The sequence below is a fragment of the Ciconia boyciana genome, chromosome 3 (assembly GCF_034638445.1).
Source record: "Ciconia boyciana chromosome 3, ASM3463844v1, whole genome shotgun sequence".
NCBI lineage: Eukaryota > Metazoa > Chordata > Aves > Ciconiiformes > Ciconiidae > Ciconia > Ciconia boyciana.
Window position 1 is genome coordinate 80,577,621 of NC_132936.1, and position 11,670 is coordinate 80,589,290.

The following is an 11,670-nucleotide window of genomic DNA, read 5'->3' on the forward strand; positions in this document are numbered from 1 at the left end:
AGTCATTCTGCAGTGACTCATGCCAGTAAGACTACCTAAGCAATAAGATAGTGTTAATCATATGATATTTCAAGTATGCTTTATATGTATCATATGGTGAAGATCTGATCTGGGAAATCTCTGTCCTTGGTGATATTCAAAAGCCATCTGGACACAGTCCTGGGCAACCTGCTCTAGGTGAGTGCTTTGAGCAGTGGAGTTGGACTAAATGATCTCCAGGGGCCTTCTCCAACTTCAGCCACGCTGTGTTTCTGGGATACAGAATGGGCAAAGCTGACTAAAGCAAATCTAATCTATTGAATGTGCTGAAATATCTGCCATAATAAAAAGGCTGTGTCACTGCTCCCATATTGCTTCTACCTGACTATTTCTGCAGCTGAACTGTTGAAAAAAGTTCTCCCTTTCGGTGTTTAGAACCAAATATGTGACAGGAGAATTTATTACTGATTGGATTGCAACTCTGCCCCACATTAGCAGGAGACAGGACTCAGCTCTTCTGCTCCTGGCTACTCCCATGCTCTGTAGTGATCTGGGCTTTTATGCAATGCTCTGTGTTCAATGGCAAATAACGAGGTCAAATTTCTACTCCTTACCTCAGTGATGTACTTCAGCTCAGCTACCTATGCAAGTAAGGCAGCAGTGGGCTGGTGGTAGCTGAGGTTTCCGTTCTGGTAATTTTTTGTCATTTATATAGTAAGTAACGATAACATTTCCTGTAGAGGAAATTTTTTATGTCACTTTGCTCTTTTGAGCATGCAGAAGAAAATACAACTGGATAAAACTCATGTGATTTATATGATGCCCATTAAAGCTCTAAGTAGGGTAAGGCTTGAAAATTTGTATGTTATCTTACTCTTTTGAGCATGCAGAAGAAAATACAACTGGATAAAACTCATATGAATTATACTATGCCTATTAAAGCTCTAACTAAGGCAAGGCTTGTGTCATGACTTCAGTAATTATGTCCTAATCATAATGGCCATAAAAAGGAGGGAAGAAATTATTTTCCCAACCATTTTTCTCATACTTAAAAGTGGCAAGATCATTTTCACTCAAATTCTCATAAAAACATAGCCTTTGGCAACAAGTCAAATTCTTAGCCTGAAAGGCTTTGGGATGATTGACAGAATTGACATGATTAATTCTTCATAAAATAATATAAAACCATACTCACAGACCCTACAAGTACCTCCATCTAGAGTAGGCTGAACCCCTCTATTTTTAAGTATAATTGTCAGCTAAGCAAACAGAACAGTAAAGTAAAACACTGAAAACTGATCCTTTCACCAACTGTAACCTGAGAATGAGCTTAACTGTGTACTTTAAACAAATACTGCATAATATAACATATATTGAAGCTCCAGCTGTATTTGAGATCAGATATTTTATTTATCCATTACAGGATAAATATTGGTTCTGGCTAGAATCCTGTGACATGAGGCCAAGTTTAAACAAAGTCCTTAAAGAATAAGAGACCATAATGTCCCATCCTAGAAAGGACCAAAGTTGCATTTAGCTGTGTGTCCTATGTACAGGTGTGGCCAACAGCATATCCAGCATATAATGATAATTCCTCAAAGTAGTTTCCCAGTCTCCAACAATCTGTGACCTAAGGACATCTTGAATCTGGAAGTACTTGTATTTAACAGCCCTCTCAGAATTTCTCTTCCATGAGGTTGTTGCTGCCCTTTGAAAGCTTCTTAGCTTTCAGTACCACAGTGTTCTGCAGTAGGGTTTTGCCTGAACTGGTTAGAAACTTTTAGGATGAATTAAGAGCTATGGCTCCTCTTGCTTCTCACATGGCAGTTCTTCATTTATGTAACACTTGGAATGATAAAATTCCAGTCCAAATTGTTAGCTCACCATCTAAAACACCTATGTATGGACCATTGCTTACAGAACGTAAACATTTTAGTTTACCTTTGGGATCAAAGTACTGCTGATACACTTACCCCATCCTTGTATATCAGACCTGCCAGCACCTTTCCATGCCAAGCAGGAACATTTTATTGCCTAAGCGGTGATAAAATGTTGACTAGTTCATAGAATGGTTTGGGTTGGAAGGGGCCTTTAAAGATCGTCTAGTCCAACCCCCAAGTTGTTCCAGCTGATCTTACTTTTTAGGGAAAGGCAGACGTCTGAAGAAGCACAATGTGCACTTAGAGCCCATTGATCTGACCCTCAGTGACACTGCAATGAGCGTCCAGTCTATCAGCCATTCAATCTCCTTTCAGGGCCCTGCCAACATGCTGATATTCCTGCTGCATTACCTGCTGCCTTCTGGACCCTCTATATCTTGATCTGCATACCCAGGCCAAAGCTCTGGTGTTGCCGAAGTCAACTGAAAACCTACCATCACAGGCAGTCTTGCATTCTGGTTGCCAAATTTGGGTATCTAAATCTCCTCCCTCCAGATTATTTGGAAACCCCCCCACATTCTCCCAGGATTAGCCAACCATGTTATCATATTCACTTATAGTCAAAGTCTGAAGCTTAATTGTTCTTAATTATCTAATGTCCAATGAACATATGCCAGAGGCCATGTTAACAATGAAGATCAGAAGAAACACGTGAAGATGTAGGTTGTGTGTTAGCTGTCCTTTGAGTCATCATTAAAAACAAATAGATTCCTTTATATTTCCTCTCGAGTCTATTTCTCAGTGAGGTCAATGACACAATTTTAAATGACCCCGCTGCAGCTAGTTCAGGGTCTTTTTCTGCAAAGGGCTAGGAAGGCAGGAGTTAAGAAACATGCATTGACACGAATAACCCATAAATAGGTAACCTGTACCTGCCTCTGCTGCCCACGATTACACATCAACAGAGACTTCTCGAAAGCAAAAGGGGAAAGAAAGGAATGGAAAATCTAAAACAGCTTTAGCTGATGTATTGGAAAAATTGATGATTGCTGCTGACAGACTGGAACATACAGATCTGATCTTCACCTACGGGGGGACTGTCTACCCCACTGCTCTTTGCACTCCTGAAATATTCAAAGCTATGGAGTCCTTTGAAGCCAAAAGAGATGATGTTATCCTAGCAAGCTTTCGTAAATTTGGTATGTTTTTCTCGCTGCACAAAAGAGGTTGCCATAATAATGCTGATAATCTGAACAGGTATAACAATAGGAACACAATAATAACAGTAACAATAACAACAATAGAAATTGCTACGACTAATGTAATTATGGTGTTGCATTTAGAACTATGAAATATTTATTTCAGATTTTATTTGAGATGAATGAGAAAGGAAAGTGACATTCCTATTTGCAAATTAAAAAAAAACCACAAAGCTTGGCATAAAACTAAGTAATTTCTTTTCATGTGTAATACTGTATGTTGTAGACTTTTATTTTCCCTTCCTACAAACTATATGAAATCCTTCCATCCTATAAAAAGACAAATCTTAACATTTTTTTTTCTTAGGAAACCATAGGCTCCACAGGAACTCAGACTGAAAAGGTACATGTACTTGGATATCAGGCATATCTGGAGTTATCAGAATTAAATGAATAAACATTTTTGAAGGTCATCTGGTTTTCCAGAATGTAAAATGCTATCCTTCATTTTTCTAATTGCTTAATATAGCCTATACCACAGCCAAAACATCTTTCCAGTATATGTGTGTGTGTAGGAAATCAGTGTAACAAAAATCAGTGCAAGCCTTCGGGGAGAGGAAGGTGATACCTATTTTACAGAAACCTCAAAGTTAATTTATTCTATCTATTTCCATTAATTCTCTCATACCTATATACTTTCAAGCAGCAAGGTATTTGTATTTGAATGGTGTAGCCAGGGTCACTTATGGTGCGTGACACGAAGGATAAGTTGAGTTTTTATCATATATCATGGGTTGTTCTTGATTGGTGGTGACAAACTAGTTTTTGGACAGCTCTTTTTCACCCCAGAGGGGGTGATGACTAGTTCAGTGTCATGGTTTGGGTCCCAAATTTTGCTTACTTCAGCCTCTATAAATGTTAGACAAGTCTGCTGCGTGCCGTAACCTTGTTGTCACCCTCCTGTTGTCACAGTGCAGGGTCTTCTGCTGACAAGTTGTGATCCTGTGTTCTTATCAGAGCACAGGCCTCCTGGGCTTGACATAAGGAACACATTCCACAGTTGCATTGCTTCCTTATCCATACAGGTCATCCTCTTAACCCTTGTTCTGCTGTTTCTCCTGGTGCCTTCAGACACACATCCCATTCATACTGCACTCATACCAGTCTTAACATTGCTGATACAAGTCCTTACATGAGTACTTTAAGGTTGGAATGTTTTACAACTGCTTATATAAGTACTGGATCTGACAAAAGAGAAAGTTCAAGCTCATGATAATTCCACTGGCCAGGAGTTATGCTGGGGACACTTTGAGCCAAAATGGATTTTGGCAGACAAGGAAGAGGATGGGCTAGAGAACTTAATTTGAGGCAAACCCAAGGCATTTCCTCATGGCTTTTACTAAAATTCCTATGCAATCCAACTAAATAACTCTTTTTACCCCGTGATGTACTGGTCAATGTCCTTCTTAAAACCATCTTGTTAGTTAGCAGTAAGACAAAGAACTAAGGAAACTTGTTTGGAAAAATGATTAACATTTATTTTCTCTCTCTATTTCATGGTTTGATACAAGTCCAGTAAAATAGTTCCTCCTTTTATCCTACCAGAGCAGAAGAGGCCTCAAATACTTCTTTTGTAGGCTTCAGCAATATTTTAAATGCCACAGACCAGGCATATTTCTGGGTACTGTTCAACTTCTCTGTACGTGTGAATTTCTACGCTTGAAAATATTTTCTTTTGTTTCCCTAATAAGATGTCACTGGTACCCCTCATGCACCATTTCATACATTACATGCAAGACTTTTCCTAGAGTCTTCAAAGCAATTCTGCTCTTCATACTTCCAGGTACAAACTGGTTTGGACAAATATTAAGAGACTTAATAGCAACAGCTGCAAAAAAAAAAAAAAAAAAAAAAAGAAACAAATCATCAGAAAGATGTGCCAGAAGAATTTCCCTACCTTGAAATTGGATATCCTGAGAAATACAAGGTGGGCATTGAAGCTTATATGTAATTTCTCAACTGAACACACGACATATGCAATACAACCTTACAGAGTGAGGCTTTGGACAACTGCAGAGATTCCCTAACCAAAATAAATCCAGGTAGGCCTGTAAGGATAAAAAGATTCAGAAGGACTGTGTGACACACTTTCCAAAATTCAGTCCAATTTTATTCTGTAGAGGTTACAAAGGAGACATTTCATGCAAAGATAAACAAAAAGACTATGTAATGCAAGATGAAATACTGGAAATAGTCCCATAAGGAACTTCTGTTGCATGTCCAACAAGCCAATTCAAGTTGCTACTGCCCTGCTGCTTTCTTAGGCCCAACATTTACTTATTAACAGCAAATACATATATTTATTTGCTTTCCAAAGCCAGGGGTTTTCTTTCATAAGGAGGTACAGCATCTGTATGACTAGTTCAGGTTTCTGTGCACTGTCTGGCTAATATGCTTTATTACAAGTGCAGAAGGACAAGCCCCAGAGACAAGTGGACAGCTCAGTCCCCATGTGTAAAGAGACCTTGCTGGAGGAGCTGCTCACAAGGAAGTTAGATACAGATAGATACAGTGCCAGTCAAAAACTTCTGCTATTTTATGTCAGAGTTCAGATCCTTGCTCAGGACTTTCGGAGGTATTCCCTTTTTCCCCATCTTTCTGCATAGTTCCAACTTTTCTCCTTCCCAATCTAATTTCAGCTTCTTCCTTCTCCTGTTCTCTCTTTCCTCTCAGTCGCAACAGGCTCCTCCATTTTGACTCCAAAAGGATACATCATTCTCACCTCCCCACCAAGATCCTGCCCATTACTTTTAGATTTCTCTCATCACATATAGAAGAAACATGAACTCATTATGAAATGGATCAGAGGACAATTTTTCTTCCTAAGCAATTGTTATTAAGAGCTTTTAGTTTAGGGTTACTGAAAACAGACAGTTATTTAGTCCCAGGAAAAAGCTTAACAATTTCTCCTCTCCCAGCTGAAATTTTTGCTAGGGGTTTTGAAACCCTTTGCATCAGCAAATAACAGCACGGTTTGCATCAGCAAAGGGTTTCGAAATACTAATGTTATGTTAATTATGCTTTCTACTTTCTCTCTTCTCTGAATTTTATTGATGTGGGTGAAGAAATTACCCCCAAGAAGACTTATATGTACCTATATGGCTCCTCAAAATTTACCTGAGTCCATTTTCAAGAACAAGCTAAAGTGAGTTCTTTTTAAATGATTTATAGACATACTGACTTCAGTGGATTTTCAAGCCAATTTAGATTTTTTTTTTACTACTTTCCTACTGGGACCATTTACTTGTGGTAAATGGCTGGACTCTGTGGTAAGAGGCTGGACTCTGAGTGCAAGTCATCCTCCAGAGAATACTAACATTTTACCTGAATGTGACCCTACTTGATCATTTTATTGTTTTATCTGGTCTATTTTAATAAAAGCACTGTTCACCATAAATATCTGAAAAACTTCGTGCCAAGCAAAACACACTTAGATTCTATATAGTTGATTTACATGTGCTCAATAAATACATTTTAAAAACTTTTCTCAAGGTGAAGGACAGTGAAATAATTTGAATTCTGCTTATAATGTGAAATCAGTACTTCAGGATTAATGTACATGGTCCAAGAAATCTTTGCTGTGGTACTTAAAATGAACATTGCTATTTTTCCATTACAGCCCTTTCAATACCTGTATATGTATTTTAATTTGTATCTTTCAGATACTGCTATTGCTCCGAAATCCAAAAGATTTAGCCATATTTTATTATCATTTTTCCCTAGTCTTTTTTGCTTTTCCATCTGATGAATCCTGGGATAGTTTCTTCAAAGACTTCACAGCTGGAAGAGGTATTGTATTCTTTCTTAATGGATACATTCCCTCGTGGTTACTGGTGTTTTACTCTCACTGTCTTGACCACCAGCATAGAACAGTCTCAACAACACAAACACTATCTTGCCTTTAAAATGGCCTTCTCAAAAATTGCTCTTCAATTGCCTCAGTTGACTGGGAATGATTACTAGAGGATTGTTGCACATAGATGTGCATAAGCAAATGCCTACTGCAGTGCTCTCACAGTCCAGTAAAGAGAAATGGATTTTCTTTGATGATGCTCTCAGTTGGCCTACGCTACCCCCACTTCTGAGGACCTCCTGCAGTTCATCCAGCTCAACTGAGCAGTGAAGACATACCTTTGGGAAAACTCTAGATTCAGTAAGGGAGCCTTCACTACTCACCATGGCTTTTGTTTATTAAAGGGTATTCGTCCATTATTTTCAAACATGAAAGTAATACTGGCATTTAATAACAACATGGTTAAGGATAAGAAAGCAATGATAACAGCAGTGATGATAAAAACTCAGTTAAACCACAAGTATTTGCATGTCTAACTCTATTTTATGGCTGAAGTGTAATAGTTATTTCCAAAACAATGTATCCAGTGGATCAAATGAACATAGTTATTTCTTAGAACAATGACCTGAGCTACTCATCTTGGCTGCATTTCCTAGGCAGTCAAGAGAGATTATTTTCTAAAGCCTTTTCTTGTAGAAGCACATGATTTCACCTGGAAAGGAGCTCTGTCTGTAGTTCCAACGTGGATTCAAGATTAGAAAGCATGCACTCAGTCTTCAATAATATTTCATCATATAATTATTACCTTATTATGTGCTTTGCTTTTACCCAGTGCTGTGGGGGTCCTATTTCAACTGTCTTTCTGAATGGAACATGCATGCCTTCATCACTGTTCCTATAAATGGAGTCTGCTCATTATCACAGGACTTTAGCTATACAGAGCCTGATTTCAGTAATTAGTTGAATTAGTCCTGGGAACAGCTGTGTGCATTGCTGTCTTTACCTTGTCATCAATGTGGTGTGAAAAGAGATACCCTGAGAGTTGGAAGGCTAGAGGGAGGAAATGCTGTGTTTCCTTGGATATTATCCAGTGCATTACTTTTTTCCCAACAGAATACACATTTAAGAGTGAAAAAAATTGTTGAATATTTTTGGATTCCCTTTGAATGAAGAAGACATTCATGCTGTTATATAGAGGAGTAGCTTCCAATCTGTGAAGACGACTGCTAAGGACACTCATGGGGCGTTTGGTGATGTTCTCTTCTGTAAAGGTGAATTTTCAGCTATTCTGAAGACACTATTCTCAGCCTTCCTATTGTTAGGTGTGCTATTCCCAGCTTGATTAGCAGAATTTTCCTTCCATAAATATTAGCTGAGTATTCACAGTGTACAGTGGTGAAAAATTCAATAGATTTCCTAGCTTTAAGGGTTATTTCACAACTGTCTTACAACTGGCTTGGCACACAGCTTTTTGGACACCTTTCCTCATTTAAAACTGTGTGCATCTGACTCAACAAAGTCAGCTAACCTGAAATGGGTAGAGCCAGACTATTGGTGATGTAGCAATGAGTTCTTTCCTCCTCTGTGGATAAAAAGATACTAGGTATTAGATGACAGCATGACAGAGCTTGTCCAGCCAGTAAGACCATTAAGTCCTCCTTCTGAAGAGACATTTGCTTTTTTTTTTTCTTTGAAAATGCTATGGGAGCTTTTTGAGTAGCCATGGGCTTTCTGGAAATAAAATATTTGGTTATTTCTGAGTGTCTGTAAGCCTTTTCCTCCAGACCATCAGTGCCATCTTATACTGAAGTAACTCTAGAGTTACAGCCTTCATGGCAGGAATAACTAAGCAGCTGGTGAATAGTTCTTGAAATGCAATTGCCGTCTAGCTGGTATATTAAGGTGAACAAAAGATAAGGCCAGTTAACTTTATTTCACCCATGTAACAACCCAGGAGTTAGTCTGTGGCTCTTCACTCATCCTTGCCCCAAGACTGGGGCTATCTATTGGATAAGTGAAGCAGAAAGCTGCCCGCAGATTGACCTCACCCAGTGGATCTCTGCAGACTAGCAGAACTGCTCAGGTTTGGAAAGGAATCAAATCCAATAATAATTTTACAAAGCAAGGAAAAACACCTCACTTACCATATAGAGATATAAATAATGCTTCCTGAGAAAATAGATACACTGAATACTAAAACCTGTGCATTACATCTTACAGTGTCAATAAGGATTCTTTGTAGGTGGTGTTAGCAACTGGAAGAATCTTTTTGAGGAAAAGCATAGTTTGGAAATGGAGAAAGTGTATAAGGAGCACTTAGCAGCAACCACTCCAGGTTAAAATATGATGTGTATTGCAAAGCCTAAGAGATAAAACAGAGCTGTTAAAGCAATCATTTCCTGAAATCTGTTCAGGAATGCAGTTGCATGATACACAGGACAAAAGTTAATGTTGCAGATAAGTGTTGTACTATAGCTATTCAGACTATAGCTGCCTTTATAGTGATTGCAGTGTATATCAGATGTTAATGCTAAATGTAAGACCTTTGGCATGCTGAGAAGTTGTTAGTTTACTGAACAGTATTATAATTAATCACATACAGAGGAATCTAACAGCCCTGCTTCACAATATGCCTTCTTAAAGGAATATTCTATTTCTGCTTTTATTAATGAATTCTCTCAGTCTTTCTAGAGTGCTTAAGGGTATTTGATACCTAGTGACCTTTCTAAAGACTACCAGTTCAGGTCATTTCTTGGCAAAAAGTTTCCTGCCATAGTTGAGCTCTCATCCAATTGTGATTCAAATTAATGGAATTTTTTCATTGACTTAATTGGAAATTGAATTAAATCTGCATTAAACACTGATAAAAAAGAAGCTCCTAACACATCAGTAGCTCAATCTGTTTAAAGTATAGTTATCTTTTTATAGGCAGAATATCAACCTCTGTCTCCATAGCTTTGGGTAATTTTGATTCATATCTAATAGCAAAGTTTGCTCTGTAAGTTCTCTGCCAGGCTTTGTGCTTTTTTGCAAGTATGTCTTAGCAGAAATCTGAATCTTATTAACACATAAAATGCCACCTTGAGCCTCCTGATTTCTTTTTTTAGCCTAATGAAAATGGTTGTCATAAACCAAACAGATATGTTTATGTGTGTCACTCCTAGACACTGCTTTTATTATTGGTTTAGTCACAATACAATACAGCTATAGTTTACAGCTGCCTTTGACTTTGTTTTGTGGATTTCTAACATGTCCCAGACCTGCCTTGCTGTGAGGTCCGGTCCTGGTCAGAGAAGCAAGAGCTGGACCCTTAGCCATAATTTTGCTGGTTACATCACTGAGGGGTGTCATTCAGTTACCTACAGGTAACAGCTTTTTTGATAATGTTGGGAATATTTGTAATCACTAGTGGTTGCTTTATGCGTTAATCCACTGCTGTAAGGAACAGACTGGGCACAGATATTTACCTGACTGGCATGAATGTGGAAAAGTGATGGGTAGATGTTCCTGCCCCAGACTTGGGTCTTGGCTACTTTTTCTCTCCACTCAGGTCTGCTCGGAAGTCAAAAGTGAAGCACTGGTCCCAAATTTTGAGACTTTCACTTGGGGGCTCCTGGGAGCTCAAGGCAACTTGCTATGCCATGTCTGTGGTAGGTAGATAGTTTCTGTGGGAGGGATGTGTCTTTGCTCTGACTGTGGAAATCTGCTGAGGTCTGCTCAGGGTATTAGCCCCTGGGACTTTCATAGAAGCTCAGAATAAACTTCCCAGCCAAACTTCAGCTACTCTTCCACAAGCACACCCTGCCTGAGCACAGCAAGGCTTGTAAAAGCCACTTGTGCCATGAAGTTGACGTGCTGACTCAAAGGACACCTCTGTGTTCACCTGCTTTTCTGAGGTCCTCATGCACATCAGAGTCAGTGCATATGGCTTCCCTGGGGAGTGAAGGAGCATCTCTGCAGCCTTATGCACCTGACAGAACTCAACATGCCCCATGCTCATGCAGTGACTGAGCAGCACCATTTTCCTCCAGACCAAGATTAAAAGGCCTAAGACAGATTTTTTCCCTGCTACTGGCTGCTGCAGACCATGACAGGACAAGGCTCTGAGTCTGATTATGGGAAATCCGTGTTGCCTGTGGTCCCAGGAATGCTTTTCTCCTGCTGGTGAGAGAAGAAAATTTTATAGTTCAGACATGCAGAGTGCAAATGCTGGATTTAGCAAAAAAAAAAAAAAGGGATGATTTTTAATATCTTTTAAGACTCCAGATTAGGAGAAAGTGCTTCCAAGAAATCTGCAATGCATTTATGCAAGTTTTCTTCTGCAATAGTGTGACGGATGCACTCAACCTTTTAACCAAACTAGCAGTAGTTTGGTACAGCTACCTCCAAAGGAGGTAAAGGCCTGAGCCGTGATCAGGCCAAGAACTCCTCCGGTGCCGATCTGTTCTCTGAAAACCCACAAAGGAGCAGAGTGACACAGTGAGCATTGATGCATATGAGCTTGGAACACTGATCATGCACTTAACGCATGAATAGTGGGTGGCTTTTCCAAGACTCATTTATCAAGGAATAAAGAAAGTTGTGGGTACAAGGAGTGTCATGCATATCATTGCTATGACATGTAATTTGACTATGAACCTGCGACTTTATCTATAAATATGACAGCCAAAGTGAGCCTTCTTTGAACTCTTCCTTCTAGGCAGCCTGGCTGCATGGCGGTGATCTCCCCTTGAGCAGGGACACCTCTCAAGGTTGCTCC

The 11,670-nt window shown here is 39.2% G+C and overlaps 1 pseudogene; it reads left to right on the forward strand.

Annotated features, from left to right (window-relative positions):
* The first annotated feature begins 558 nt into the window (after positions 1-558).
* Positions 559-9,251, forward strand: LOC140649892 (sulfotransferase 6B1-like; annotated as a pseudogene).
* Positions 9,252-11,670: the final 2,419 nt, after the last annotated feature.